Genomic DNA, 13,366 nt, shown 5'->3' with positions numbered 1-13,366 from the left:
CCAAACATTTACCTAAGTGGGCCTTTGCACATTAGGTTCTTCCTCTAATACCACCACCCCCATTTCTCTTGTAAACTCCTACTCATTAGTCAGGAAGTTTTGCCCACTCTGAAACCTTCCCCAGTTCATAAGCAGAGCTAATCAGTCTTTCTTATTGGTACTCATATCCCTTTGTTTATTCCCACTCTTACTCCATTTGATTGAAATGTGTCTTTTAAACAACCTTTTACTCTCAACCTTTGTTGAGGGAAGAATCTGAGTCCTGCTCCAAGTTTTTGCCCTGTCCCTTCCAGGTAGCTAGTAAACCAGAAAGTCTTGTACACTCATACTGCAGGTCGATAAATAAATGGTGATGCAGGTATGGACACAGATGGAGATAAAGATATAAAGACAAATAGTACACAGATAGAAATAGTGACAGAACTCTAGTGATGATGCTTCAAGTATCTAAAAGAAAAAACTCAGAAACAGGATAACACTAGACTTTTATTTACTCTGAGATCTGAAATTGAGATAAGAGGGGTTAAAGAGTGGTAACTAAATTTGCAATTAGACTGCATAAACCCTGTGTACATTGCTAAGCGTTGGGGCTAGGAAGCTGCAATGTTTTCATGAACTTATGGTTAATGTCTTTGATTAAATCTGAAAGAAAGTGAAAGTTGTTCAGTCATGTCCAGCTCTTTGCTACCCCATGGTACCCCTCTTTGCGACCCCTATACAGTCCATGCAATCCTCCAGACCAGAATACTGGAGTGGGTAGGCTATTCCTTCTCCAGGGGATCTTCCCAACCCAGGAATCAAACTGGGGTCTCCTGCATCACAGGTGGATTCTTTACCAACTGAATATTGTTAACCAATCAGTAAAGTCCTGACTAAATTTAGTTGTCTTTAAAATTGAGTTTTGAGTCCTGAATAGGAAGTATAAAATGCACTTGAATAAAGTGTAAACAAAAGTGAGTGGGAAAAGCTCTTTTCAAGTGAAGTGGCAGAGGACTTTGTTATATTAAACTGGATGGGAATGGAACCTTCATTACAGTAATGTCATTTATACTTTCCAGGAATAGAATGGGCTTCAGAAACAATTGAGCAATAAAAGAAGGTAATCTAAAACCCCCTCTCCTTTTCCATGTAAATCCACCTGCTATCAGTTCAGTTTAGTTCAGTCGCTCAGTCGTGTCTGACTCCTTGTGACCCCGTGAACCACAGCACACCAGGCCTCCCTGTCCATCACCAACTCCCGGAGTCCACCCGAACCCATGTCCATTGAGTCAGTGATGTCATCCAACCATCTCATCCTCTGTCGTCCCCTTCTCCTCCCACCCTCAATCTTTCCCAGCATCAGGGTCTTTTCAAATGAGTCAGCTCTTCACATCAGGTGGCCAAAGTATTGGAGTTTCAGCTTCAACCACCTGCTATAGATAACAACAAATGAATAAATGAAAATCTGGGGGTCCCTTCTGGTATGAAGGCCAAACACACGATGTGAAAAAAGGTCAAAGACATGATGCAAAAGAAGATCAAACTCACTCAATAGCTGTTATGGTTGAGAATGCTTTATGAATGAAAAATTAAGATGTATTCAACACTCAACACCAAAGCACCAAAGAACATAACCTAGATGATCTAATCTGCAAAACTGGAGTAAAAATGAACTCATTCTGTTAGGGGATTATAGGCAAACTATGGCAGAGGATCAAGTACAACTGAGAGAAGGAGGGAAAAAGCTGTCCAGCTGCTAATGATAAAGAAGCAACAAATTTGCAAAATGCATTACGTATTTCAGCAACTAGTAGGATAGTGCAGGAATACTGGCTAGATTGACAATACAGCTGTCCTTACTGTATTACTTACAGCTTACATATTACTTACTTACAGCTTACTTACTAGGGTATATCTTTCTTACTTTTTTCCTTTCTTTCCTTGGGGGTCAATGGGTGTAGATAGAGGCATGGAGGATGGAGGATTTTTCTCATTCTCCATGCAGTTGACTTACAAATGCTATCTCCATCATGATAAAGAGGCATTTGTAATGTTATTCAGGCTGGCAGTCAAACTGACAACACATTTTATATATTACCTAAAATGTTGAAGAAGAAAATTTCTTAATATTCATTCAATAACCTAATATTCATTTGTAAAAAACCATGAAGTTGGCCTCATGAGCTAAGAAATTGAATTTGCAAGCTGTTAAATGTCAGAGAGGACCCCTGGGAGTTTTTGAGGTGGGATGATGTTGGTAAAGAGCAGGCTTCAGGTCATGTTTTATACAAGAAGTTTAATTGTTCTGGCTAGGAAGTGGAAGTGACTCATTGAGTTGAAGTGGTCTCTATCTCCCAACATAGATTTCAAATGGAGGAGGATAGTGTAGCAATAATATCTTAAAAAGAATTGGACTAGTTCACTTTAGTCTTTTAACTACTTCCATACAGATTCATTTGTTTTGGACACAAAAGCTGATAGCAAGCCAATGATAGCAAAAAACAGTGTCTTTGTCACCCCTTCTGAACCCATACAAACCTTTTCACTGTGTTTAAAGCAGGCTTTTTTTTTTTTTTTTTTTTTGCCAAAGAAAATTGCATGCTATTCAGCCTTTTCTGAACTTTTATTAAAGAACCTTAAATGGTTTATATTTATAAAGAATTGTAAAGGCATCATGACACCAAGTTTGTGGTATGGTATTTTCTAGTCTTATTTTGATTATTCTTTCAGAAATTTTCATCCCACTCAGGTACGAGTATTTTTGATTTGATGTCAGAAGATCATTCATGGTAACTTCATTGCCATATGATTTAAATGCTGAGTTTCTCACATGACTTTGAAAGGCTATGACCAGCTGGGGATTTATAATCACAGCATTTACTAATTACTTGCCTACTCTTCAATCACTCTTTTTTAAACCCTGATACTTATAAATCTGAAGTGTAAGATATCTCCTCATTGTTCATTGAAACTTATTTCTCTAAAGAAAGAAATACTGCTAGAAGAATGTTATCATAACTTAACAGTAACCACAGTATCTTCAGTCCTCACCCTTGACAGAGTAATTAGAGTATTAAAAAGATACAGAGAGATAGGTATTCTCAAGGAAGGGAAATAGCCATCTCTAGGAGAACCTGTGTCAACAAAAAACCAAAACAAAGCACAGCACAGGAACACACAAACAAAAACATCTGACTAAGACAATTGAGGTACACTCTGAAGGAAAAATGGAAGTCAACTAGGGAAATAGAGATTAAGTGTTATACCCAATACAGTGGAGACAGACATTCTGTGGTGGCAACTAGCTTGTGGGTCAGTTAAGAGAAGTATCATAAAATATAGGATGAGAAAATTATACTAGGGTGAAATCCTAAAGGATCTCAATTTGTCAAGTTAAGTTTGAATTTGATTCTACCCATAATGGCAAAGTAATCAAAACATGATAGATATTTTTAGAATAGTCTGGAACTTTAGGAGGCCATTTTGATTGCCCAGATCTGAGGCAGAATGATACAAATGGAAAGAAAGAAGTCAAAGTTTCCAGAAATCATGAAGGCAAAATTAATAGGGATTGGTAATGGATTAAAGTGGGGAGTAATGTGGGAGTTGAAAAAGTCAAATATCTGTTAATCTTTTGAAGTGGAAAAGTAAAATAATAGGTTCTATTTTGGTCAAGATGAACTTGAAGCTCCCCTGGTTCACTTATGTGGAACCCTGCTGAGAGAAGTTGAAATATCAAATTAGAAATTCTGGAGAGGTCAAGGCCAAAGGACTGGAATCTGGAGCTAATATTGTGAATGTAATCAAGGAAGTCTGGGAAAAGTGTGGGTTCAAAACTCAGAAACAGTAGAAGGTTTTTTTTGTTTGTTTTGTTTTTTAATATTGAAATATAATACAGATTAAAAAAAAACCCTCAAGTCATGAGTTTGCAGTTACAACAAAGGAAAAACTAATCCAACCATCATTCAGGTTAAAAAATAATAAAGCATTAATAACATCTGAGAAGTTCCTGCATTTTCTCTTCCAACTACTGTAGTCACACTCTTCCCAGAGTTGCCATGATCTTCATTCACAATTGGCTCATTACTCCAAGTTCCAATTGTTTTTTTAGCACCCAATTCTTAAATGTAATGGATGGTCAAAGATTATTAAACATTTGAGAAAACATTTAACCTGAAAAACTATATGTATCTATGTTTATAAACATATTATATTTTTATATTATTTGGATTATTTTATATATACATAAATGCACATATGATGGCTCAGTGGGTAAAGAGCCCACCTGCAGTGCAGAAGACACAGGAGACGGAGGTTTACTCCCTGGATCTGGAAGATCCCCTGGAGAAGGATCTCCGGTATTCTTGTCTGAAAAATCCCCTGGATAGCAGAGCCTAAGAGGCTACAGTCCAAAGGGTCATAACAAGTTCAACACAACTGAGTGACTAAGTACACACACACACACACGCACACACACACGCACACACACACACTCACACGCACACACACATGCATACAAGCATATAGTTTTTGTGTAACTGTGAAGCAAGAACAGGTTGCAAGAAAAAGGAACATTTGGAGAATTAAAAAGGAGCCCTTGGAAAATAAAAATATATTAGGATAAATAAAAATTGTAAAAAAAAAAAAGAGAGATATAAATTAAACTAAAAGAACTCTAAGAAGGGAAAACGACAGATGAAAAATATGAAAGACAGAAGAAAATGAGCTCAGTTTAGAAAGCCAGGGTATGACTAACTCAAATTTAAGAAATATTCAAAAACTAAGCAAGAATAAGTCAAGAAAATTTTCTAAAACTGAAGAACATGACTAGATTTATTTATTCATGTATATGCATTTTGGCCATACCTTGCAGTAGGCAGGATCTTAGTTCCCAGACCAGGAATCGAACCCATGCTGCCTGCAAAGCAAGCATGGATTCTCAAATGCTAGACAGCCAGAGAAGTCCCTGAAGTTCTAGATTTAAAAATATCTGACCAAATGCTCTAAAGACCAAAGAAAGAATTCATAGTAAGGCACATGCCATTGCAAAATTTGTCAGCACTGTACACAAAGAAACTTTAATGTATCTAGAGAAAATTTTTTTAGAGTCTTCATTAAGAATTTTAGGATCAGGATGGGTTTAGTTTTCTCAGAAACAACAAACATTAGAAACCATGGAGAAACACCTTCCAAAACCTGAGGGAAAATGTTTTCCAGCTTGAAATTCCCCACTCCACTAAACCATCATGTCAAGTAGGATGTAAGAATAAAGTTTTCAGTATGATGCTTTTAAAAATTCCCTCCAGCATAAAAAGTAGTTACAAGAAACTACTAGAGGATATGCTCCATCAATAATAATAATAAGCAATAACCAGTCTTGTGCAGGTCAATTTTCCATACAGTTTTCTCTATGCTTTATATATATTTCATTTATTTATCATAACATATCTATTATGATAGAAAATATTATTATCCCCATTTTATAGAGGAAGGAATTTGAGACTAGAGAAACTGAGAAATATCCCCAAGATCAAACACCTATCAAGTGAAAATAGTAGGACTCAAGCCCAAGAAATCTGTTCCTACAATGAGAGAGTAAGCAGACTAAGTAGCAAGAAGAATCAGGAAGCTGGAATTCAGTACAGCGGAAAGATGAGGAGAATTCCCATTTACAGAATTAACAGGGTAATGGCTGTATAGCAGTGTGGATCAAAGAGACCCTGAATGGCTGATCAAACTCAGAGGAAAGGCAACGCTACCTAGCAACAAGCATTAGTAATGATTGGCAAGGAACACCAAGAAGGGACTCACAGGGTTTATCATATCAATATCTGGGAATCCCAAATTTTTGAGACTCAGATTTCTGTACTCCCTTTCCATTTTGGTTTTAGAGTAACAAGGACCCTGTGGACACAGGCAAGCTGCCAAGTTTTAGGGTCTCTCGGTTTATAAACCTTGTTTATCACAAAGTCATATTTTGATTACATGATTACATTAATTTTCATTCCTCCATGCAGCTGTATCCCATTAATCAATGAATTGCAGGTTTATTTACAGTAAGAATGTTAGGTGTATCCTGTGAAAGCATTCCTAGATTGATAATATGGTGGTTCTTGAAGAACACTCATATATCTTTTAACTACATTTATAGTTGAGGCATTATTTCAAGGTCTTCTGACAAAGGTCAGGCTTGCCTCAGGTGGCCCTGAGGGGAGAAATGAAAGTTATAGACTGGCTGTTAACACTTGCCTTCCCAGGCAGCCTAGAAAACAAACCAGAAGATTTAAACTTCTGGCAGGAAGTTTGGTATTAAATTAGTGAGTAGAACATGGCAGTCAATTATTAATTCAAAAAAAAGATACATTGCTAAGTGTATATAATTAGAATAAATCTCTTGAATTAGTTGTAAATAATATTTAGGTACTCAATGTAAACACAAGTATTTATATAATAAAATTTGTCATTGTTTTGCAAATTGTCAGTAAAATGTGTAATTGTTAGGAAGATAAGTGAGGGAATATGAGTGTGCATGGGATAAGAGAATAATGTCTCATTTTTCACCATGGATATCCAACAGATGATAGCAAAAAGTTTAAATAAATTAAATGGCCATATAAACAAATATTGTATAGTTTGGAAAGTGAAGTGAAAGTCACTCCATTGTGTCTGAATCTTTGAGACCCCATGGGCTATACAGTCCATGGAATTCTCCAGGCCCGAATACTGGAGTGGGTGGCCTTTCCCTTCTGCGGGGGATCTTCCCAACCCGGAGATGGAACCCAGCTCTCCTGCATTGCAGGTGGCTTCTTTACCAGCTGAGCCACAAGGAAGCCTAGGAATATTGGAGTGGGTAGACTAGCCCTTCTCCAGGGGATCTCTCCCTAACCCCCCAGGAATCAAACCAGGGGCTCCTGCATTGCAGGTGGATTCTTTACCAACTGAGCTATCAGGGAAGCCCCACAGGGAAGCCCTTCAGGGAAACGCATCAGGGATGCCCCTTGAAATAGTGGAGTGAGTAGCTTTTCCCCCCAACCCAGGGATGGAACCCAGGTCTCCTGCATTGCAGGCAGATTCTTTACCAGTTGAGCCACCAGGGAAGCCCTACTTTGCAAATACTTTGGAAAGATAAAGAAAAATTCCAAAGAAGACATCTAAACTTAATATAAGTGATTGCTTCTGATGAGCAGTCAATTTCCAGGATCTGGAGGGACAGAGAACTGTCTGTTTACTGTCTGTAAAACAGAGGGACTGTTTTACAATATGAGACTTATAAAACTATTTTTCTTTTCTTAACATATGTGTGAATATAACTTTGATAAAATATTACAAAAGTTTGATTTTTTAAGAGTTAATGCCATGAATTTTCATTTAATAAAATAAATAACAAAAAAGATGAAGGAGGAAGAATTAAAGAAAGAAGATTAATCAACATCAAAGAGGGAGAAGAAATTCTTTAAAAAATTGAGACTTGAACCAAGGAATGGTTCAAGGAGTGGAATCTAAATCAGTAGAGATTGAAAAGTGAATAGGAGATGTGAACATTTGGGAATAAAGAGATGGACACCTATGTATTCAATTCCTGTTTATTTTTATAAAAAATAAGACACATGGGAGGAGAGAATGTCTCAATGGCAGAATGTAAGATTTAAGAGAAATTTTTTAATGATCTGGAAGACTATATTGTTTGTGAAAAAATTTAAAAATACACAAAGAGGAAATTGTGTATCTATCAAGGTAACAAAACCAGTGGTTTCACAGCATCCAGATAAAACCTATCCTTTCATTCATTCAGCAATATGATACCATCGCTGTATGTGAAGAGGAGACCGAAGGTGACTGTAAAATACAGATAAGAATAAGAAGCCGTCTCTGATGTTTACTTGCTCACTAAATATACTTATAGCTTGCTTGAGGGAGAAAGCAAAGTGTAAATTCTCCATCTTTGCATTTAGGAGGCAATTACTAGACTGGAATATTGGATCATAAGTACTTGGGAATACTACCTTCCTGGCCTTTATTTCAATGCTAGAAATGATGGAAAGCCAGCATCAAAGATCAGAAATGGATGCAGAATAGACTTAAACTTTCCTTTTTCTGTCTCTCCTTCACGTCTTTCTATCCAGATGCCACATATATGTGTTAATATACTACATTTGATTTTCCCCTTCTGACTTACTTTATTCTGTATGGCAGTCTCCAGACACAGATGTAAAGAACAGATGTACGAACACCAAGAAGGAAAGGGGGGAGGTGTGGGAGGAATTGGGAGATGAGGATTGGCATATATACACTACTATGTATAAAATAGATAACTAATGAGAACCAACTGTATAGCACAGGGAACTCTACTCAGTGCTTTGTAGTGACCTAAATGGGAAGGAAATCCAAAAGGAAGGGGATATGTGCATATGTGCACATTGTAGTTTTGCTGTACAGCAGAAACTAACACAACATTGTAAAGCAACTATACTCCAATTAAAAATTAATTTAAAAAAAGATATGATAAAGGATACAGATGAACAGCCAGATGAATCAGATTCACAGGGCAAGGTATATAGGAAGGGTGAGGAGTTCCACACCCCCTCCAAGTACACCACCCTCCCAGCACCTCCAGATGTTCACCAACCTGGAACATAGCATGCTTGTGAGCATTTGCTGGAGGCTTCCTCATGCAGCCATGAGCGATCATGAATTCCATTTCCAGGCCCTCTTCTCAGCCCTAGGGTTCAGGGCTGAAAGTTCCAAGCTGCTAATAATGGCTTGGTCTTTCTGGTGGCTAAGCCGCATCCAGATTCATACCATGGATCACCCCATTAGAACAAAAGACACTCCCATCATCCAGAAAATCCCAAAGGATTTAAGAACTCTGTGTCAGACAGATATTAGGTCAAAGACCAGATATTAAAACCAAAGTTGCTCCTAATGTTCTCATCACTTTACAGATTACACACATTTTAGGAGTTCTGTGCTAGGAACCAGGGGCTCTGCGTGCATGCTCAGTTGTGTCTGATGCTTTGTGACCACATGGACTGTAGCCCACTAGGCTCCTCTGTCCATGGGATTTCCCAGGCAAGCATACTAGAGTGTGTTGCCATTTCCTCCTGCAAGGGATCTTTTGGTCCAGGGATCGAACTCACGTCTCCTGCATCACCTGCATTGACAGGCAGATTCTTTACCACTGAGCCAATATATCTTCTATTATAGGATCATTTATATTCTGTTACTGTGCATTTTTCCCTAATCATTCTTTGCATATTTTAAATTAACTTTTTAATTTTAAAACTGTTTTAGATTTATAGAAAATAATGAAAATATCAAGAGTTCTCATAGAGCCCACACACCCAGGTTCACTTATTACTAGAATCTAAGATTAGCATTCTCCAAGCTAGGCTTCAGCAGTACATGAGGCAAGAACTTCCAGATGTTCAAGCTGGATTTAGAAAAGGCAGAGGAACCAGAGGTCAAATTGCCAACATCCGTTGGATCATAGAAAAAGCAAGAGAATTCCAGAAAAACATCATTTCTGCTTCACTGACTGTGCTAAAGCCTTTGTGTGGATCAGAACTGTGGACAATTCTTAAAAGGATGGGAATACCAGACCACCTTACCTGCCTCCTGAGAAACCTGTGTGCGTGTCAAGAAGCAACAGTTAGAACTGGACATGGAACAACGGACTGGTTCCAAATTGGGAGAGGAGTACATCAAGGCTGCATATTGTCACCCTGCTTATTTAACTTATATGCAGAGTACATTATGTAAAATGCTGGGCTGGATGAAGCACAAGTTGAAATCAAGATTGCCGGGAGAAATAGCAATAACCTCAGATATGCACATGACACCATCCTTATGGGAGAAAGTGAAGAGGAACTAAGGCGCCTCTTGATGAAAGTGAAAGAGGAGAGTGAGAAAGTTGCCTTAAAACTCAACATTCAACAAACTAAGATCTTGGGGTCCAGTCCCATCACTTTATGGCAAATAGATGGGGAGACAATGGAAACAGTGACAGACTTTATTTTCCTGGGCTCCAAAGTCACTGCAGCCATGAAATTAAAAGACGCTTGCTCCTTGAAAGAAAAGCTATGACAAACCTAGATAGCATATTCAAAAGCAGAGACATTACTTTGCCAACAAAGGTCCATCTAGTCAAGACTATGGTTTTCCAGTGGTCATGTATGGATGTGAGAGTTGGACCGTGAACAAAGCTGAGCACCGAAGAGTTGACGCTTTTGAACTGTGGTGTTGGAGAAGACTCTTGAGAGTCCCTTGGACTGCAAGATCAAACTAGTCTTTCCTAAAGGAAATCAGTCCTGAATATTCATTGGAAGGACTGATGCTGAAGCTGAAACTCCAGTACTTTGGCCACCTGATGCAAAGAGCTGACTCATTAGAAAAGGCCCTTTTGCTGGGCCTTTTGAAGGCTGAAGGCAGGGAGAGAAGGGGATGACAGACAGAGGATGAGATGGTTGGATGGCATCACTGTCTCAATGGACATGAGTTTTAGCAAGCTTCAGGAGGTGGTGAAGGACAGGGATGCCTGGCGTGCTGCAGTCCATGGGGTCACAAAGAATCGGACATGACTGAGTGACTGAACAACAACAACAGCAGCAACATTACCATGGTCCATTTGTCACAGCTAGTGAATTGTGAGTGACCCATTATTCTTAAGCAAAGTCCGTATTTGATTCGGAATCCCTTCATTGTTGCCCAGTGTCCTCTTGCTGTTTCAGGGTGCCATCCAGGGCACCTCGTTACTTTTAGTCGTCGCATCTCCTTAGGCTCCTCTTAGTTGTGAGTTTGCCTGACTTGTTTTTGATGAACTTGACAGTTTGGAGGAGTGCTGGCCAGGGGTTTTGTAGAACATCCCCAACTGGGATTTGTCTGATATTTTCTCATGATTAGACGGGGGTTAAGACTGGAAAGGAAAAGTTCCAGTTTCATCACATCATATCAAGAACACATCCTATCGACATGACTTAACACTGTTGATGTCGCTTGAGCACCTGGCTGAGGTAGTGTTTGTCAGATTTCTTCGAGTAAAGTTACTTCCCCCTCCTTCTCATACTGTCTTCTTTGCGAGGAAGTCTCTATGTGCAGCCCACAATTAAATAGTAGCGATTTATGACCCAAGTTCTTGATAGCCAAGTATCTATATAAATTATTTGTAATTATTTTGCATAAGGGATTTTTCTATGTGTCCTATTTATTTTTTTTCAATCATTTATACCAGTATGGACTCATGAGTCTTTATGTTTTAGGTTATGACTATGCTTTTTATAAAAATTAATTTTTATTTGAGTAGAGTCGATTTACAATGTTATGTTTGTTTTTGCTGTAGGGCAAAGTAGATCAGTTATACACATATATATATCGACTCTTTTTACATATACATCATTACAGCATATTTAGTAGAGTTCCCTGTGATATACAGAAGGTCATTATTAGTTATCTCTTTTATATATACAGTAGTGTTTACATGTCAATCCCAATTTCCTAATTTCTCTCTCCCCCCTTTCCCTCTTGGTGACCATATGTTTGTTTTCTGCATTTTTGACTCTATTTCTGTTTTGTAAGTAAGTTCATTTGTATCATTTTTTTTAGATTCCACATATAAGTGATATTATATGGTATTTGTCTTTCTCTTTCTGACTTATTTTGCTTAGTATGATAATCTCCAGGTCTCTTTATGTCACTGCAAATGTCATTATTTCATTCTTTTTTATGGCTGAGTAGTATTCCATTCTATACGTGTACCACATCTTGTTTATCCATTCATCCATCAAAGAACATTTAGGTTGCCATGCATTTTGAATCAAGCTAGCTGCTCTGTCCTTAAGTCTTAAACATCATTCAGGTTGAAGACAGATTTTCTTTATAGAAAATCACAACTTACATATGACTCTAGGAGGAAAACTTGAGCAGTTCAGAAAGCATCATATTAACCTAAAGGCAAGTGCAGTTGTGGAGGGCAGATGAAGTATAAGGACTTGTCATTTACGTGGATGCCTGACCCATAAAATTATTATTTACACCTTGGATTTTATTGCCTCAGCTATAAAAGCAATTACTGTGTGTTCTAATTTTGCTATGTCTTTTGAGTAAGTGATTGGGTTTTCAGAAAGTTCACTATTTTCTTTAATGATTTATATGCCTATATTTTCCCAAGAGAGCATATTCCCCCACTCTATAAATAAAATTCATTTCTTAGGAGAGTGAGATATATCAGCATTAAAAAGCACATCCATAGATTTGATAAAAGTAATAATCTTACCCATACACCCACAACTATTTTGAATGTTTGTGCTTGTATAAGAAATAAGCTAGGAAGGGACTTATTTAGACTTCCAGTGGTGTATGTTTAGAGTCATATTACCCTTAAAATAAAAGATACTCTTTGGTGTTTATTCTTAAGTATATCACATTGTGTTAATGTATGTGGCTATCTATCAGGCTGTTAAAAAAAAGTGCAGAGTTCAGTTCAGTTCAGTTCAGTCGCTCAGTCGTGCCAGACTCTTTGCAACCCCATGAATCGCAGCACGCCAGGCCTCCCTGTCCATCACCAACTCCCAGAGTTCACTCAGACTCATGTCCATCAAGTCAGTGATGCCATCCAGCCATCTCATCCTCTGTTGTCCCCTTCTCCTCCTGCCCCCAAGCATCAGAGTCTTTTCCAATGAGTCAACTCTTCGCATGAAGTGGCCAAAGTACTGGAGTTTCAGCTTTAGCATCATTCCTTCCAAAGAAATCCCAGGGCTCATCTCCTTCAGAATGGACTGGTTGGATCTCCTTGCAGTACAAGGGACTCTCAAGAGTCTTCTCCAACACCACAGTTCAAAAGCATCAATTCTTCGGTGCTCAGCTTTCTTCACAGTCCAACTCTCACATCCATACATGACCACAGGAAAAACCATAGCCTTGACTAGACGGACCTTTGTTGGCAAAGTAATGTCTCTGCTTTTCAATATGCTATCTAGGTTGATCATAACTTTCCTTCCAAGGAGTAAGCATCTTTTAACTTCATGGCTGCAATCACCATCTGCAGTGATTTTGGAGCCCAAAAAAATAAAGTCTGACACTGTTTCCACTGTTTCCCCATCTATTTCCCATGAAGTGATGTTAATACCATTGTAAGTGTTGAATTTATAACTGAATTTATTTGTTTAATACTTGTAGCGTATCTAGGTTAATTAGGACCAATTGGTAGCTCAGATGGTAGAGAATCTGCCTGCATTGCAGGAGACTTGGGTTCCATTCCTGGGCTGGGAATATCCTCTGGAGAAGGGAATGGCTACCCATTCCAGTATTCTTGCTTGGAGAATTCCATGGATAGAGGAGCCTGACAGGCTACAGTGCATAGCGTCACAAAGCACTGGACATGACTAAGCAACTA

This window comes from Bos indicus x Bos taurus, chromosome 16, assembly GCF_003369695.1.
Source record: "Bos indicus x Bos taurus breed Angus x Brahman F1 hybrid chromosome 16, Bos_hybrid_MaternalHap_v2.0, whole genome shotgun sequence".
Classification (NCBI taxonomy): Eukaryota; Metazoa; Chordata; class Mammalia; order Artiodactyla; family Bovidae; genus Bos; species Bos indicus x Bos taurus.
Note: the sequence above shows the minus strand (reverse complement) of the source record.